The sequence below is a fragment of the Gorilla gorilla genome, chromosome 1 (assembly GCF_029281585.2).
Source record: "Gorilla gorilla gorilla isolate KB3781 chromosome 1, NHGRI_mGorGor1-v2.1_pri, whole genome shotgun sequence".
NCBI lineage: Eukaryota > Metazoa > Chordata > Mammalia > Primates > Hominidae > Gorilla > Gorilla gorilla.
The window spans coordinates 70,515,357-70,535,164 of NC_073224.2; the positions used below are offsets into that span (position 1 = coordinate 70,515,357).

Here is a 19,808-nt window from a genome sequence, read left to right on the forward strand (position 1 = left end):
TGAGACTTTGTACTTGGACTTTGGGGTTAATGCGGGAGTGAATTAAGACTTTGGGGGCTGTTGGGATGGCATGATTGATTTCTGAAATGTGAAAGGGACATGAAATTTGGGAGGGCCCAGGAGCGTATTGATATGGTTTGGCTTTGTATTCCCACCCAAATCTCATCTTGAATTATAATCCCCATAATCCCCACCTGTCAAAGGAGAGACCAGGTGGAGGAGATTGAATCATGCAGTGGGTTTCCCCCATGCTGCTCTCTTGATAGTGAGTTCCCACGAGATCTGATGGGTTTATAAGTGTTTGGTATTTCCTCCTGCGTTCATTTCTCTCTCCTGCCACTTGTGAAGAAGGTGCTTGCCTCCCTTTCACCTTCCACCATTATGTCAAGTTTCCTGAGGCTTCCCCGGCCATGTGGAACTGTGAGTAAGTTAAACTTTTTTCCTTTATAAACTACCCACTCTCGGGTAGTATTTTTATAGCAGTGTGAAAATGGACTAATAATACAAGAAAGTTCTTCTCTATGAAATTCTCATTATTGGAGTGATTTTTTTAAGGCATACTTTCAAGAAGAACTTTATCAAAATTATAGTAAGCCTTTATTTAAGTTTTCTAAATTTGTGTTTATTAGAAGCAGAGCGGTTAATATTTCACATTCAATAATTTACAGTTTATGAAAATTTGAGCTATACAATAACCATTTGAGGTAGGAGAAGCCGTGATAGAAATTGCTACTTGCTTTCTCTCGTTTTTCCATAATCATTAATTTTTTAAGCTGGAACATGGTCAAAGTAAAGATACGTTTCTCTTTGCAGTGAGTGTGGCTATGGTACTTGTTCTGGTCAGTGGGATAGATGTTGAAGCGTCATGTAGCATTTGCACAGAAATCTTTAAGAGGTTGTTGATGTGTACTCTTTGACACTTCAATTTTTCATCTACTTTGCTGCTTGGAACATGGATAATACCATCTTAGGCCATGAGCATAAGAACTCCCCGTAGTAGAATGTCACAGCAATGAGCTTGAAAAAGCTGGTTCCCTGAGGACTCTGTGGAACAGAGTAACTGTGCCAGGTCATTTATGCACTTTTACATGAGAGAAAACTTCCTGTCTTCTTTAAGCTATTTTTGCGTGTACTTTCTCATTTTTGCTTATTTTTTTCCCAAAAATGAACTATGAAAACATATATGATTTATATGTAGTCTATATATGTGGTGTATATATTACGTTAACACTTAATTTATGTGACTACTTTGTTGAGTAGATTTACACTTAGACATAAATATTTTATATACTTATTAACATAAATTAAAAATTCCTAAATATGAAAGCAAATTAAAACAATTGAATATTGTATATTGAGTAAGTGGTATAACCAAACTGGGAAAGAATATTTCAGATAACTTCGTAGCACAGCAGTTTGTCTGTGGATACACTGTGTGATATACTCTGAGAACAAAAATAATTGCAAGGATATCTTAAAACATATTCAGTAATCGGCCAGGTACAGTGGCCCATGCCTGTAATCCTAGCACTTTAGGAGGCCAAGATGGGCAGATCACTTGAGGCCAGGTGTTTGAGACAAACTTGGCCAACATGGTGAAACCCTGTCTCTACTAAAAATACAAAAATTAGTCAGGTGTGATGGTGCACGTCTGTAATCGCAGCTACTCAGGAGGCTGAGGCACTAGAATTGCTTGAACCCAGGAGGCCGAGGTTGCAGTGAGCCGAGATCATGCCACCACACTCCAGCCTGGGTGATACAAACTCTGTCACCAAAAAAAAAAAAAAAATTCAATAATCTATTGTTGGTCATGTTGGTATTGTTATAGATGGGGGTGTATGTAATTGTGGGATAAACTTAATGGGTTATATATTTTGGTATTGATTAGAATGAGAATTTTTCTTTCAATGGAATAATAAAACATAAGATTTAAGTGAAATACCTTGTAGTCCTAACTTGACTGGAGTTAAAATTATAAATTCATGATGTGCTTTATGTTAAAGAGAAGTGTCATGTAGTTCTGTTCACTGAAAAGTCCTGAAAGAGTAACTAACACAGTAATATTGAACACCTCTAGTGCTAAAAGGCTTCTAAATTTACTTTTCCTTTAAAAGTTACCAAAGTTTCTTGAAAAATGGTTGATTCCAGCTCTGGGGCAGAAAATGTACAAGATAAGATGTCTTATGACTTTGGAAAGCAAGATAGTACTACTATCAAATACTACTAGGGTCATATCAAAAAGAAGCCCAAACCGACCTGAAGATGGTACATCTGTCCAAAATGGTGCAATCTATCAATAGAATTATAGTTGCAATATATTAAAGCACATAAAATGTTTATGTCCTGAAGCTCATAATACCAAAAGACAAAACAAAACTTAAAGATCACCTTTAGAAGTAGTTTGCAGAATAATTTTATTTGAAGGGAGCGAATAAAGGGAAAGGAGTATTTATCTACTTATATTGCCCTTTCTGTATGAAATATTCCTCAAGGTAACCGCACAGTTAATAAAGAGAAATGTTTCTTTATAAAAGTATCCCAGCTAATGATTGTGGAAGAAACTAGATAATTAGCATCTTACCATTTTGCCAGCCCAGGTGAATTAGTAGATCTAGGTAACGGTTATTAGTAGCTAGCGTCACACAAAGAGATATCCAGACATATATGCACCATCACCTATGAAATATTCTTGTAGAGGCTTAAAGTTTAATCTAAATCAAGTTATTTATCTAATTTCTGATGTATAGAAAGGAAATATAGGGGACAGAGAAACATGTTGAATATCATAGGGATGTAGTCAGCAAAATCCAGACTAGGAAACTCTGCAGGACAACCACCTGGTTTTTTCAAAAAAGAATTAAAAGAATGATAATGGGAGAACCTATAAATTAAAAGCACCTGAAAAAATATATCCACCAATCACAAGGTATAGACCTTATTTAGATCTTTCCCTAAAAAATTAGCTAATCAGGGAAATTTGAACACTGATTGGACATCTTGGAATATTAAGAAATTAAGGTTAATATTTTTAGGTGTGATAATGATATTGTGGTTTAGTTTTTTAACAGACCGTACTTTTTAGAGATTCATACTATTTACAGATGAAATAATATGATGTCTGGAATTTGCTTAAAATCATCTGAAAGTAGGAGAAGGAGTAAGCTGGGGTAGAGATAAAGCAAGACTGCCCAAGAGTTAATAGTTCAGGAAATGGGATGATCCTTTACAATTAAATGTTAAACTATATTCTACTTCTGAATATGCTTGAAATTTTCTTTAAAAATGTAAAAAAACAAAAAATACTGATGACCCCTCCCTAAATTCCAGTTTTAAAAGCCTCAGGTGGTGGTAGATGCTTGATGAAACCGAATCTCATTTAGTTGAAGTTAAGCAGGAAAACAAGAGGTACAGTTTCAGATGGGCAGAACAGATTGAAAAGTACTTGTGTGATAACCAGAGAAAGAGAACTGGAAGGAGGTCAGGAGAAAGGGATGCTAGACCTGGCCTTGCTTCTAGGGAGTGGATGAAACTAGACAAGTCACTTCATCTCTATGGGCCTGTATTTCTTTGTCTGTAAACTGAGGGTGTAGAATATTTAATTTCTAACATTCTTTCCAGGTTTTCCAGTGCGTGAGAGAGGGGCAATTGTTAAGTACATTGAGGTACCCAATATTACACCATTATAGCATTTTCTTAATTTTTTCCAACCAAATAATTCATTTGGCCTTTAGAATAAATGTATTTGCTTCTCTGTGGAACCTGACTCAACTCCCTTATTCCCATGGTTGTTCCCGTGTAGCTGCTCACCTCACTGTGGGGTCCAGCTAGCAGGATCTGACTGGTCCTTTAGCACGGTCCTTCTGCTCTTTTATTGCACAAACACCTAACAAGTCGTATTATAGTTCACAAAAATAAAAAAATTTATTATGTGGAGTTATACAAACATAAATTCCATACAATTAGGTAAATGTGTAAAATGTATAAGGCATGGACATTTGGAACAGTGGGAGGTATCGGAGGTCTGTCCACAGAGATGTGACAAGATCATTTTGGTATTTTTTGAAATCTCTTTGTGGCAATAGTGTAAAGTGATACAAGTTCAGACAGGTAGCCCAGCTTGGTGATAAGAGAATGGGTCCCTGAGTGCTACTGTGTTTGAAAACTGGCTCTGCTGCTTATTAGCTGTGTGACTGGTGTGTGTTGTTATGTAACTCCTCTGTGCCTCAAGCCCCCCATCTGAAAAGGGGAGATCATTGTAGTAGCCTTTCCACAGGGCTCTTTTGAGTATTAAATAAACTGATAAAAAGCACTTAGAATAGTGCCAGAGTAGGACATGGTGGCTCATGTGTGTAATCCCAGCACTTTGGGAGGCTGAAGCAGGTAGGTCACTTGACTCCAGGAGTTCAAAACCAACCTGTGCCGACATAATGAGACCCACACTTGACCCATCTACCAAAACAAACAAAAAAACCCCACCAAATTAGCTAGGCATGATGGTGCACACTTGTAGTCCCAGCTACTTGGGAGAGAGGCTGAGGTGGGAGGATCACTTGAGCCCATGAGTTCAAGGCTGTAGTAAGCCATAATAGTGCCACTGCACTCCAATCTGGGTGACAGACCCCATATCCCAAAACAAAAAAACAAATAGTGCCTGTCTCAGAGGAAGCACTATATTATTATATAATGTATAGTAATTATTATTCATGGCAAAAAATACTTCTAGTGTAATTTTGAGGATGATAGTTTTGTTATAATTCTGCTACATATAACACAAGAATTACAGGAGGAGGGCATACAATATACCTTCCTCATTTATGAAAAGGTATAAAATAGAATGCAAGGCAAAGAAAACAATTCTGAGGAAACTTTTTTTAAATGGAGACAATTATAAAAATATGCCTGGAGGGAATTCACATTAGGATGAAAATTATGAGTTACTTAATTTGACACATTTTTATCAAATGTCTTGAACTAGAAGTCATAGTTAAATGTACCCATGATGAAATCTTGTCATCTGAAAATACACAGAAATATAATAGTAAAAAATACATTTTTTCATTTTCAAAAACAGATGTCCTGAGTTTTGAAATTATTTGTACCAATATATTACTTGAGAATATTAACATTGTCCACTCCTTACATGAAGAGAAATCTGTTTCACTAAAAGAATTGTGGCTTCCTTGGTTTGTATGTGTGAGGGCACTCTCAGATGGCCAGATCTTGAAAACATGAGACACATCTTCTCTGAGGAGGTTCAATCTTGCCCTAATTAAATAGTGGTCACCACAGGCTCAGCCAATCATAACAAACACATGTGGCAAAATGCTTGGCTATGGAGAAAAAACATATTTCTGGGAGACCCTGTGGACCTCTTGGGATCATAGAAGAGGCATTTTAGAGGAAAGCAAATGTTCTTTGGCTCTTACTGGGTAATTGAAGCCTTAATTATATTAAATAAATCAGTGGTTGGGTTGTTGGTGGTGAAAACTGTTAGTGTCTTTGGCCCTACACTTGAAGAATGTTTTTTTTCTTTTAGAGTAACAGCTCAGAGACATATATAATTCACTTCTTATAGGACGATAACAAAAACATATAGCCACCTATTCATGAAGGCAAATATGAAGGAAAAAGCCATTCCCCTCATCTGTACTTAGATAACTTACACTTTCTGTTTTTTCTTTTTTTTAAATCAAATTGTAAAAAAAATTTCATAAAGCATAGGGAAAATAAGGTTAGCATTTTATTGAATATTTGAAACAAGGACTTCCATCAAGAAGGCATCCCTTATCCCTGTATGATTTCTTAGCTTAACAACCTTAATGAATTTTAATGAATTTTAATTTTGTGGAAAATTCAAGCTCCCTCTTCCACTCCTTCCATGATCTCCATGGTCATCTAGAGGATGTCAGCACATTGAGGAACATCTTGTACTTTATTACTGAAGAGGAAGATGATTTAAAAATTACAAATGATCTTGTATCCTGTGATTTTTGTTTTGCCAAACAAGACTCTTGCAGGAACTCATAGAGTGTGGTGTAATTTGTAGATGCTGGGGAAAGTCTCTGGGTCATGAAGGATGTTATTCCTTTAATAACATTCCTTATTACAATACATATATCACACAAAGAATGGGTAGAGTTATTGACTTGCCTTGTATTTAGGATGAGTCTAACAGCAAAGTAGTTATGAAAATATTTAATAGGACCCTGGGAAGGAGTCACAGGAGGAAAATTCTGGAAGTCAATGGATGATGATGATGATATATAGTCGCTGATAGGGAATGAGGACTAACTATATGTTAAAAATATCAGTGGAATATCACAGTTGAGTCCAGAGCCCAGATGAGTTTCTGTGTTCCTTTCTACTTCTTGCCTGCCTCTTGTTTTGCTGTCTACCCTTCCCCCCTCCACTTCTCCATTTGTATCACAACTCATTTTGTTCCCTCCTGCCACACACATTGACTCACCTGTGTGTCAGTCACACATTGCCTGTGAATGAGATGAATGTCCTGCCTGCCATTGCTGCTAATCTAAGTGTTCACGTCTTCCTCGCGCTGTGGTTGTACAGGCCCATGCTAAGGATGACCTGAGTTTGTGAGCCGTCTTCTAGGTCTCAATCAGTTCATCTCGTTTCCTTTTTTTTTTTTTTTTTGAGACGGAGTCTCGCTCTGTTGCCCAGGCTGGAGTGCCGTGGTGCGATCTCGGCTCACTGCAAGCTCCACCTCCGGGGTTCATGCCATTTTCCTGCCTCAGCCTCTCAAGTAGCTGGGACTACAGGCACCTGCCACCAAGCCCAGCTAATTTTTTGTATTTTTAGTAGAGACGGGGTTTCATCGTGTTAGCCAGGATGGTCTCGATCTCCTCACCTCGTGATCCACCTGCCTCGGCCTCCCAAAGTGCTGGGATTACAGGCTTGAGCATCTTGTTTCCTTTTAAGCTGTGTAAACTTCCTGGCCCAGAAAGCTGGGAAATAGATGCCATTGCACATAGTGGCCTCATGATGATGATGATGATGATATAGTAGCTGATAAGGTAATGAGGACTTACTATGTGTCATGAACTCTAAGTTATTTGAATGTACTATCTTTTAACCCTCCAAATTGGTCTTATGAGTTTGGGAACTATTATTCTCATTTTACAGATGAAGGAATTAAGATTCCTTCTACATGAAGATCAAGGAACTTGCCCAGAGCACAGAGGAGGTAAGGGATGGGCTGGAATTTGAGCCCAGTCTGTGCGGTTCTGGAGCTCATGCTTTCAAATGATTCCCTCTATTTGACTTTCACCTCCAGGTACTCAGCTCAAATGTCTGAAGAATATCAGAAGTTATAGACTTTTCTATGCAACTTGGTTGAAGATAGTCTTGTTTCTGCCTTTTTCTATCTGTCCTTCTTAAGGAACCTTCAACATCACTTGCAGATTATTGGGGTCCATTGTTGCTTTCTGTTGACCTTAGCCACTCATAGGTTCTGTTGCTCTGGAGGACATCTGGGACCTGAGGAGTCATTTCATGGAGGCTTCTTCTGGGAGTTGCTTGTATATCTCCTCATTGGGAATGACTCACCCAACCCTAGGGTGAGAGGGTATCAGGAATAAGAGATGTGATGCCTGCCCAGTGAGTCACACACTTTTCTCCTCCGGAACTCCTCTTGTCTTGCTTCTGCCTAGACCTCACACACTCTGCTTCTTCACTTAGAGTGATTCAATTCTGTTGTTCTTTCAACCCTGCTCAAAAGTAGGTAGATGTCTCAGTGGAACTGTTTGTCTTGAATTTTCACTTTCACGAAAGGTTGAGGTGCTTCATACAAACCAAGAACCCATATACAAAACAAACAGTGCCTTTTCTAATAATCATCATGCATTCTCAACACTTCTCATATGTTTTATGTCCAAGCAGACAGATCATGTTCATGTTTCTATATTCTCTATATGTAGTTGTAGGTGGTGGGACTAGAGGTCTCCACTAGAGTAGGGCAGGACAGAAGTCACCTTGGAATCGCTGAGCATAGCTCCCTTAGTTCTGAGGGCTCTTGTGTTTTGAGGATTTATTAAAATTTGGTAGTTCAACTCTGAGGGGTAGCAAACGTTACATCTAATGCCAACCAGTTCTCCTGGAGTGTTATGTTCAGGCATGTGACTGTGTAGGTGAACTGTCTAAGTGAACTCATTGATAGGGGCTATATCAAGAGTGAGTACTCAGATCCAATAATGAGAAAAGTCCATAATGCTGGAGATATTCTTTTCCTAAAGCATCATGGGAAGAGAGCTCTGTCCTGGTACTCACAGCAGCAGCTGAGGCATAGGATTCTGTCTTTACCATTGGGCTCTAGACTCAAAATATGTGAACAGCTTTGCTGGTGAGTAAAATATTTTTCTTTCCGGCATCTTCCATCCATGCTGGATTGCCTTATGTGTTATGAAAAGGCAACTCCATTGCTGTCATATATCCTAGATCTACCACAGCCAGAGTTTCCACAACTTTATAGGGAAACTGGAAATAAAGAACTTTCAACATAGGATCCTGGCCAGCTTGGCTGGGAGCCCCTCCACTGAGCGTAACACTGGGCTGTGGGTAGCCTACCATAAAGAGATTGGCTTCTGTAGATGACTATGCTATTCCAATGGCTGTGGCTTTTATCAGGGTTGGGGGCTTTGCATGGCTTTCTAAATTTTAAGATGTGATTCACAAAGGCTAATTTCTAATAAAAACCGGTGACCCTCTGCCATCATTGCGTATATCAAGAGAGATCTAAGAAGGACTGATTTCTGTCTTTCACACTCTTTTAAGCATTTGTGGAATCTCTGGAGATAGGAGCCTAGAGGGTGATGGACTGGCTTTGTAGAAAACCTGCTGTTGCCACAGGTATAGGCTCAAGCATTTGCATTTTGTGAATAGATAAGAAGCAGCTAGGATGAACAGACACCCCAGATACTATATGTTTACAGCCGTATGTATGCATGTGACTGTGCACATATTTATGTATATGTTGGGAGGGGGAGAAAAGATACTTGGAATATTAATATATCCTAGATATGAAAAATAGAGTAGATATCAGGTTGAGGTTTAAAAGTATATATATAACTGATTTTCTATAAATACAGAACAGCTATTAGAATAAATTCAAAGTCCTAGTTAAGACTCTAACTCATGAACACCCTGTGTTGGCACAACATCAGAATCATGATTCAGCAAAAACACAAAGTGCATCAACATTTCAGACATGAAATCTCATAAGTATGTTACATATCTTCTTTCCTTTGTTTCAAATTGCTAAATGTGAAACACTGCCCTACATGCGGACATGTTGGTACTAGTCAAAGGAACACTAGCTGCTGTAACAAATGAGTCCCCAAATCTCAGCGGCTTATAATAAAACTTATTTCTAGCTTATGAACACACTATTGCAATTCCTGGTAGATGAAGTAACCAACCATCCTGGGTTGCCCAGAATGGAGGGGGATCCTGGAATACAAGATTTTCAGTGTTAAGACTGGAGAAGTTCTGGGTAAACCAGGACAACTTGGTCATCCTACTGGTCAAACAAAATTTTTTGAAACTGCGACCCAGGTACTTGGCTTTTTCCCATCTTATGACTTCAACCACTTTATCACTTGACTTCCAAGGCTCCCCTGAGGGCTGTATTCATTCCCATCCAGCTAGAAACAGAAAAGAACATGGAAGATATCATGGAAGCTTTTCTGGCCAATGCTAGAAGTGGCATATATCACTTCTTCCCTTATTCAATTGGCTAGAGTCAGACACATGGAAACGCTTAGCTACGAGAGTGACTAGGAATGGCAGTCTTCTTTTCAGAAAGACCTTATTTAATGATCAGTGGGTAGTCTTTGGTATATCAACATATATAGATTGTGTTGAATATACAGAAATAGATGGCAACCAGTGATTTGGTAACATGCAATCTAATATTTTCCCCAAAGATTTTTGTTCTCTGATCATTCCTTTCAAAATTGCTTGCACATTCTTAGGAATTATTTTTATAGCCATTTAGCAGTTTATTTCTTCCACTGAATCTTTCCCAACAGGAACTATTTCTTAAAAATCAGGGAGTACTCAGTCTTCATCAGGAAGATGTGGAATGGGGTTGTTCTTACCTACTGCTTGGCAGAGAAGACATTCCGCTTAACTGTGCTATCTGCTTGCCAAGGTTACCACATCAGGAAGGTCAGAGAGCCTGTTCCAGGGATGTGTGCTGAAGTTTGTAGCAGTTGGGTAGGCATCAGCCTTTCAACCCAGACAAGAGCAGGAAAATGGAGTGCTCTTGAGAGGTATTTTTCAGAAAAGGAGCAGGTTCGAATATCTGATATGATGAAACATTTGAGAAAATTGAGCATTATTCTCAGGAACATATTACAAGACACAAAAGGCCTTCTCAAAAACAGCTCTATAAGAAAGTATGTGTAATCATAATAAACTTCTTGGCTTTTAGGTGAACGACGTATAAGTAAAATAACAACATAAACACAAATGATAAAATTACATTGGATACATGGCAAAAGGAGTTTGGGCTTGATGTAAAAAACAAAAAGATCACATCCTTATAACAGAAATACAGATAGTGTCTAAAACTGATAAATCATGGAATAGAAGTGTAGGCATGTTTATTTGAGATAATTACTATAAAACTTAGAAAAAGTTACAAGTAGTTTGAAGGGGAGATGAACCAAGGGATGAGGAAAGTGGGGCTGGAAACAATTGTTCTTATAACCCATTCAATGCTGTTTTATAAAAAGTGACTAAGTGTATTGTTAAAAATAAATGTTTATATACATGGACATACAGATGGAAACAATAGACACTGAGGATTCCAAAACAAGAGGGGTGGAGCAAGGGCTGAAAAACTTCCTATTGTGTACTATGTTTACTATCTTGGTGATGGGATCAATAGAGGCCCAAAGCTCAGCATCATGCAATATATCCTTATAACAATGTACCCCTTAAATCTAAAATTTAAATAAAAAAACAGGTATTTATTTTTAGAAGGGTAGTGCATCCTTTGGATTTCCATAAACATATACCAATAGATAGAAAATATTGTTGAGGTTCCACAAAATTCCACAATATTTGCAAGGAAGCAAAAACAATAAAGATAAACAAGATCATGTGTGAATGCTACATAGAGTAAGACTGGGTGGCTTAGTATCAGGGCATATATGAAATTGTACACATTACACCAACAGTAACTACAGAGTGAAATTTATGGATTTTCAGCTAAAGCATTTTTTTTTCTGGATTGGGAACTACTGAGATAAAGGAGAGATACTACAGGAATATACCTCAGGCATGTAATTAAACAAAAAGTAGAAAACAGAATTAATGTGGAAAAACTCAAGATGGTGCAGCAAGAGAAAAATTAAAAGATGAAGTCATGATTCCTGGCATGTTAGTTAAGATAATGCTAGCTGCTGTAACAAACTCTTAATGTAAAATGAGTCGAACATCATCATAGGAGTTTGTTCTTAGCATCTAAGATGTCCAGAAAGTGGTGATTTGGGGGCTTTAGGCTCTTTCCATCCCATGGATGTACTGTCTTCAACACATACCTAACAAAGCAGCATACCCACCTGCATCCAGCCAGTAGGTGGGTTAAGAGCATAGAGGGTCATATGGGGATTTCTACCAGCCAAGCCTGAAGCTGCTATGTCTCACTTTTACCTACATTGCATTGGCTGGAATTCAGTTATATGGTATGATGATTAATTTTATGTGTCAACTTGACTGGGCCACAGGATGCCTAGGTATCTGGTCAAACATCATTCTAGATGTTTCTATGAAGATGGTTTGGATGAGATTAACATTTAAGTGGGTAGACTTAGTAAAGCAGATTGTCCTCCATAGAGTGTGTGTGTGTGTGTGTGTGTGTGTGTGTGTGTGTGTGTGTGTGTCTTTCAGTCAGCTGAAGGCCTGAATAGAATGAATGACTGACCTTCCCCTTACTGAGAGAGAATTCTCCTGCCTGCCAGCCTTTGAACTGAAACATTGGCTCTCCCAGCCTTGTGGTTTTTGACCTGGGATGTTGACTCTTCCTGGTTCTACAGCAGTTTGTTGGCCTACCAGTCTTCATAATTATGTGAGTCAATTCCTTACAATAAATCTCCTTAGGTATAGTCTTCTATTGGTCTGTTTCTCTGGAGAACCCTAATACATATGGTTACATGTAACTCTAACAGAGGCTGTGGAGAATAGTCTTTGTGTCCAGGAAGAAGAAGAATGGGATTAGAGAATAGCTAGCCTATCTCTGCCATTCCTAGGGAAGCCAGACCCTGGGAGTCAGGCTTTCAACCTTAAAAAAGATTCTAGTATACAAATTTGGCATTGGAGCAGTGAAGTCATCTGCCATTGGGGGACCATGCTTTCATGAAAAATTATTTACCAGCAGTGACATATGTAGACTGATCACCAAAGGGACTTCCCTAATGCTCTGGACATGACATATAAAACTCCTAAGAGCTTTGCAAAGGTAATAGCAATAATGACTCAGTTTGACTTTTCCTGACTCAGAGGGAAGGAAGATTAAATCTGATTTAGAGAATGTTTTAGCTTCTGCTTCCCAGCAAACAACCACAAAATGTCAGTGGCATGTCACACTGACTTTTCTGTATTCCACGTTGACAGGTAGGCTGAGAGGGGTTGTCTGATCCAGGCTGGGCTTGGCTCTGTGCTACAGGTTGGATATGGATCTGCTGTTTATGTATCTCATCATTCTTGGACCAGTAGCATGTTCTTCTCATGGCTAAAGGCAGGAGTAAGGCAAGACAGGGAAGGCAGAACAGCTTGGGTAAATTGGTAGATGGCGATGTCATTCCCTAAAATAGGGAGAAAAGGAGGTAGATATGGGAAAGGTAGGAAACAGATGATAAGCTAAATTTTGAATCTGTTTGAGGTTTGAGACATCCAAATAGAGACATGCCTTGTAATGAAAACACAGAGAGCACACTATATTCTTGTAAGTTACAAAACCAGTCGGTTCTTCATGCATTTCAGTTCTAGTTTCCCTCTCCCATGTGCACTTCACACCAGAAAGTGTTTTCCTGGAAGGCCAAGAGATAGGCCATGATCAAAGGATCAGGTGTTAGGCACCAGGTGTTTTCCATGTGGATATAATTGGAAATTTATTATTAAAACATGGAAAAAACATACAACCCAAGCCTATAGTAACTAGGTAAGATGAAGTTTGGCTTTTTAAATATTCACATGATAGTTCTAGGTGAATTGAAATCTCAAAACTTGAAAAAAGTAGGCTTAAGACAGAAAAGTATTCTTTCCCCAGAAGATGGTTGATTTACAGACCCGAAGTTGCAAGATAAAATACAGGATGCTCAGTTAAATGAACTATAGGTTTAATAATGATTACAGTTTTAGTATGTTGCAAATATTGCCTAGTCCATAGTAAATATTTCTTACTTATCTCAAATTTATTTATTCTATTTATTTTTTTCTTTTACTTTTTAGAGACAGAGTCTCACTCTATAACCTAGGATAGAGTGCAGTGGCCTGATCATGACCCAGCCTTCTGGGCTCAAACCATTCTCCTGCCTCAGCCACTTGAGTAGCTGGGAGTACAGGCATGCGCCACCATGCCCAGCTAATTTTTATTTTTTGTAGAGGTAGGGTCTCACTGTATTACACAGGCTGGTCTCAAACTCCTGGCCTTAAGCAATTCTCCTGCCTTGGCCTCCCAAAGTGCTGGGATTACAGACATAAGCCACCACACCCAGGCTGCTTATCTGAAATTTGAACTGAGTGCCTGACATTTCTATTTTTTATGTTTGGCAACCCTATATAGACATCATTACTTCAAAACAAATATTAAGCTGAAAATATAAAATTTAGTGGCTGCATTAGTTTCCTTTGGTTCTGCAACAAATTACCACAAACTTAGTGCCTTAAAACAATACAAATTTATTATATTACAGTTCTGGAGGTAAGAAGTCTGAAATGGGTTTCACCTGGGTAAAATCAAGGTGTTACCAGGTGTGCACACCTTCTGAAGGCTCTAGGGGAGCATCTGTCCCTTGTCTTTTCCAGCTTCTAGAAGCCCTCTGCATTCCTTTGCTCACAGCCCCTCTATCTTCTAAGCCACCAATATTTCATCTTCCAGTTCCTGCTTCTGACCCATCTCCCTCATAAGGACCTTGTGATTACAGTGAACCCACCTGAATCACCCAGGGTAATCTCCCAATCTCATGATCCTTAATCACCTCTGCAAAGTTCCTTTTGCCACGTAAAGAACATATTCACAGGTTCCAGGGATTAGGACATGAGCATCTTTGCAGGGCCATTGCTCTGCCTACCACAGCAGCTTTCCAAAAATATTAGACTCATGGATGTGAAATCTGTAATGAGCTAACTTTTGCTATCCTGTGTGATATGTCACTCTCAGTTTTCTGAGACTTTTCATCAGTTCTTTTTTTTTCTGCGAGGCTGAAAACAGGATTCTGTAAAGTAGCTGGTATACTAGCTCTGCAGTAACATACTTCAATCCTGTCAAGGCTGTGAGGAAATACAGCTATACCAGGGTACGAGACTGTCTTGAGTTATAACTTGGCAACAAAGGGGATGGGATGGAAGATGGGGTTGTTAAACAGCACCTTACTTTAAAGATGTCCTGAAGCTCCCTCTAGGATGTGGCCAAAGCGATGGGTGTTAAAAAGTACAGAAATCTGTCTAGAAGGAATTTTGAAGAATAATTCTTATTTTTAATTAACCTCTAAAGAAGCAGCATTGAGGAAAACTGTGGACAGAGTGATTAAAAGGCTGAGTTGATTTTGAAGAATAATTATCCTAGTTTTACTTCACCTTTAAAGAAGAAGCATCAAGGAAGAATGTAGACAAAGTAAAAGACTGAGTCAGAATGATGCCAAAGCAACTGCTGAATCTCATCATTTCAAACAACTGGACAATTTCTCCAGTTGGCTGAAAATACATCAAATTGATGGTGTCAGAAAAAGAAAAACATGATTACTTGCTTTTACTTTTCAATTGATTATGAGCATATAAAAGTTTTTAGAAATTATCTGGCACAGTACCTATTATGTTCTTGGATCTGTGCCTGACAATTTTACCTAATTATTTTTTTACTCCTTCATAAATATCCTCACAGCAGGTATCCTATTCACTATTTTACACGAGCAGAAGCCGAGGAGCAGAGAGATGAGCTTGTCTGTCCAAGGAACAACAGCTTAATGTCAGAGTCAGAATTTAGATGCTGGTTTGTCCTAAACCCAAGACTTTCATTCTCTGTGTCAAGTTTCTAAGATTTTGTCACACATTGTTTGAAAAGCTATAAAAAGAGAATGTTGAAATGCCAATTAGAGAGGTTTTAATCGTTCTTTATTCCTCTATGGGGGAAGAGTCCTGTTGGTCATGTATAAATTTTCTTTAGCTGTATGGAAACAACCAGGTAGCAATTATTTAATAAGGATAATTATGTCCCTCTTTAGAGAAGTACATCCACCTTGTTTTCCATCCCCTCGTTGCCCCATGTAGCTTAATGTTTGTTTTGTAAGGCTATAGTGAGGTAATACATTCTGAATGTTGAGGCATATTTTGGTTTTCTTTGGAGGAGACATGAATTTCTGGCCCTTCTTAATGTTCCTCTTTTGTTCTTTGTACAGTGAAGCACCAAGAGAGTTTCTATTTTTTTCCACAGAATTTTTACTGTCTTGAGGCATTCAGGGATTGGAAACCCAAAACACCGGTGAGCCAGTGACAGGCGTCGGCCCATGGTCGGACCCAACCCAATGACATAAGCTGAGACAATCTCACTCTGCCAGATTTGGTTTCTTTACTACGCTCTGCTGCAAATGTTTTTCTGAACACACCCAAATCCCAAGGATTTTCATCTTCTCTGGGCTCCGCAACATCCGCTGTGTCAAACAACAAGTTATTACAGAACAAACCCAGTCTAGGTTTCCAGTAGGATTCTTACTGGGGACACCATTCTTCCTTGCAACAGAATACCTAGAGGCAATGAGCTTCAGAGTCGTCCTTGATGAGCTTACTGGTCAAAGATGTTTGAAATCATTAGTTTCTGTTGAAGCATCCGGAGAAATGGAAACAGACCCAATGTTCTCCAACTTTGACCACTGCAAGGATCCTTTAGCCGCAAATGACTTAATGGAAATACATGGAGTGTTTTAAAAGCAAACTCAGTGATTTCTTTCACATCCTTGGCTGCATTTTCTTTGATAAATAGCTGCATAATTTTTTGGCAAGGAGGGAATGCACGTTTGCAATGTAAGCATCTATTGACATGGAAAGAAGCACGATGTGGGCAAGTCAGGCAAACCTGAGTTTCAGTCTTAGCTCACCACTTACTAGCGGTGTCACCTAGGTAAATGTAACTGCCAGAGTCTTAGCTTTCTCAGTGGTAGAATGGTTAGTAATACCCATAGGATGCTACTATGAGTATTACAGGAAAGGGGTCTCGATCCAGTTCCCAAAAGTGGGTTCTTGGATCTCACATAAGAAAGAATTCAGGGCAAGTCCATAGAGTAAAGTGAAAGCAAGTTTATTAAGAAGGTAGAGGAATAAAAGAATGGCTACTCCATAGAGCTGCTGGTTGCCCATTTTTATGGTTATTTCTTGATACTATGCTAAACAACGGGGGGATTATTCATGCTTCCCCTTTTTAGACCATATAGAGTAACTTCCTGATGTTGCCATGGCACTTGTAAACTGTCATGGCACTGGTGGGAGTGTAGCAAAACTATCATCACCATCTTGGTTTTGGTGGGTTTTAGTGGCTTCTTTACTGCAACCTGTTTTATCAGCAAGGTCTTTATGACCTGTATCTTGTGCTGACCTCCTATCTTATCCTGTGACTTAGAAGGTTTTAGCCATCTGGGAATGCAGCCTAGCAGGTCTCAGCCTCATTTTACCTAGCCCCTATTCAAGACAGAGTTGCTCTGTTCACACACTTCTGACATTTCACCTCTCCCTTTTTATAAAAGAACCCTTAATCCTAAGAGTTGCAGAGGGATGAAGATTCATCTTCTGTAACTTCTTCAGGCTGAATAGGAGCGATGATATTCCTGCCAAACTATGAGGGTTTCTTGTGTTCAGGGTAGAGAGAAGCTCAGTCAGAAAGCATCTGTATGGTGAGGGCCATTCATAACTCCAAGTTTCAGCAAAGGGTGATATCTGGAAGAATAATAAGTGTTCAGTTTAAGAAAACAGTAAGCTTATCCTGCATTGCTACACAAAGAGTACAATACAACAGCAATATATTCCACAACAGTAAAGCAAAATAAGTAAACTTATTCCAAGTAAACTAAATTAGAAAGCTTTCCATGAACTGGGCAACTGTGGGAACCAAGCTGATAATGGGGTCACTAGCTGATTGCAGTGTGTCCAGAATTAGAATATTGATTCAGATTTTTACATTACCCATTTCTCTTGTTTCTTCTAAGCAGCAGTCAGAGATCATGGTTAGTTCACAGGAAGAAGCAAGGCTAGTCTAAAATGCAGAAACTTAAAAAACAACTGAGACTAGAATTTAATAATAAGTGTGCCATAGTTCTTGAAACATATTTCTCCAGTTTTCCATTTTTACTAAAGAAAAATTATGGTAAGACCAATTTGCTTTATTATACTTTGCCTAATTATTTGTATAAAGTGCAGCAAGAATAATTATTTGCCATGTAAGCTTTTTAAATTGGTTTTGGTGTGGAACTCTGTTCCATAAGGAATCTCAAATAAGACTTTTTTTTAAAGCTGAGCCCAGCCTTGGGTTTGTACCCTCAAATATCTGAGCTGAGTAAATTCCTCTCCTCTTGAGGTTCCAAGACAACTTGGGGCTTCTGGGCCTGATAGAAAGTGGCATTATTTACTTACTACGGGTCAGAAACCTTATACACAGACTGTGTAGACAAGATATGAGGCATTTCCCAAGGGGCTTTTATTGGCTTTACAAGCCAAGTTTGATTTCTTAAAGGAAAACACACCATTCTAGTCAAAGCCTTGGTAAAATACCCAGTTTTTCCAATTGTGTCCTGTTACAAAAAAAAAAAAAAAAAAAAAATTCTTACTGCACTTATGCAAATAACAATATTGCTATAAGTTAATACAAATAGTTCCCAAATTCTAGTGAAATTGGGTAGGGAGAAACAAATATGCTCCAAAATTTGTTTACAGGAGTATACTTAATTGCTACAAGCTATAAATAGCGTAAAAGTTTTCTTAACTCCGAAAAACAAAACAAAGGATCAGGAACGTTTTAAGCAAAGTTAAAAAGATTACTTTAGACTTCTTCAGTTTAGTCCATGCAGTTAACTTCCGTTTGATATTCATGAACATTACAGCTCTCTCTGAGAGTTCTGAAAGTGGCTTCCTCTAGTCTGATGTCACTGTCTCCAAAGTTATCAGAAATCTATATTTAAGAACACCTGTTCGTGTCCTATAGCTGATAATAAACCACCTTTCAAAGTGGATTAAAACAAGACAAAAATGGTCTGTGGATGACAAAACATCTTAGGACAACCACAGTCAAAAACACGATTGACAAAGAAATTTAGTTACCTCTGTGACACACAATAATTTAACACAACAATTATAATTATTACTGATGACATATACTGAGGCTTATCAGAACTATCAGAGTTTTTATAATTTTGGAACACATACCAGTAACGCATTTATACAAATACAGCCCAAAGAAAAACACCATTTCATATTTGACAACGCTCCATGTATGATTTTTATGCCAAATAAGCCAAATGTCACTGCCGCATTTGTGCACTATTAATGTTATAAACCCAATTCTGAAACCCTATAGACAAATATATTTAGTCTTAATCAGTTTGACCATAAGGTAAGATTCTTATAAACCTTTATAACCCTTTTCAATTTTTTGTTAAAGAGCAGATCATAAGCAGGTTTTTGCTGTAAGAAAAGCCTGTTGTACTTTTATTGCAGTGTGTACTTTAGAAAAAAAACTGAATAATGTCCATTTAACTTTAGCCAATACATTATGTGCAGAATTTCTTTTACAAAAATTTTTTTTAGAAACTTTCCACAACTTGCTTAAACCTTCAGCTTTATTCTATTTAACTTAATCCTTTAAATCTCTGCACTTAGGCAAGAAATCCGCATTCCCAATTCCCATGCTTTCTTATCTTTTACCAAAAGCACATTCTACTGTCCTTACATGCCTTGTGCCTTGTGTGTAAAACTTTTTTCTTTTTTTTTTTTTAGTAGTCTCAAACACATGTTACGCTGTTAACTTTTACCAAGGTTTTCACCAAAAGTAAAAGTTGCTAAGTTCAGGATTTTAATTATGTACTAGGTATGGAGCTTACACCTAGACAGAAATGCAGATAAGGTCTAACTCTTTCCAATGTCCAACTCCACATGTCCCAGGCCTTAGCTGTAAAGCAGGCAAGTTGTACAGTAAGAGTTATAGTGGCATTTTATGAAGCATTTAGGAGGCCTAATCATCTTTAAATCGTACATTTCTTGCATAACTTCCCTGTCATAAATTCTTTCACAACTTACATAGACCATGCTTGGACTTTCTGACTTCTCCTAAACATCCCTTTTTTTTTTTTTTTTTTTGCACAACCAGTCATTTTACTTTAGGACAAGAATCTATCATACAAGATCCTTTCTTATATAAAATCTCTTTTCTTTAAAACCTTCTTTACATAGCTAGGGGGCAGTGCTAATTCCATATGTCCCCCAGCCTTATCTAGGATCTAATGCTCCAAAGTAGGTAAGCTGAACAATTTTCAAACGTCAAGGAAGCAGTTTACGACCTTAAAGCATTTAGCAAACTTAATCTGACCTGC

General features: G+C 38.2%; 1 long non-coding RNA gene across 1 annotated transcript in view; it reads left to right on the plus strand.

The window, feature by feature from the left end:
* Positions 1-339: 339 nt before the first annotated feature.
* LOC129528069 (uncharacterized) overlaps positions 340-19,808 on the plus strand; it is a 166,452-nt gene continuing 146,983 nt past the window's right edge. Inside the window, exon 1 of the long non-coding RNA XR_008673255.2 lies at positions 340-424. This is a non-coding gene — a long non-coding RNA (uncharacterized lncRNA). The remainder of the gene's footprint in view (positions 425-19,808) is intronic.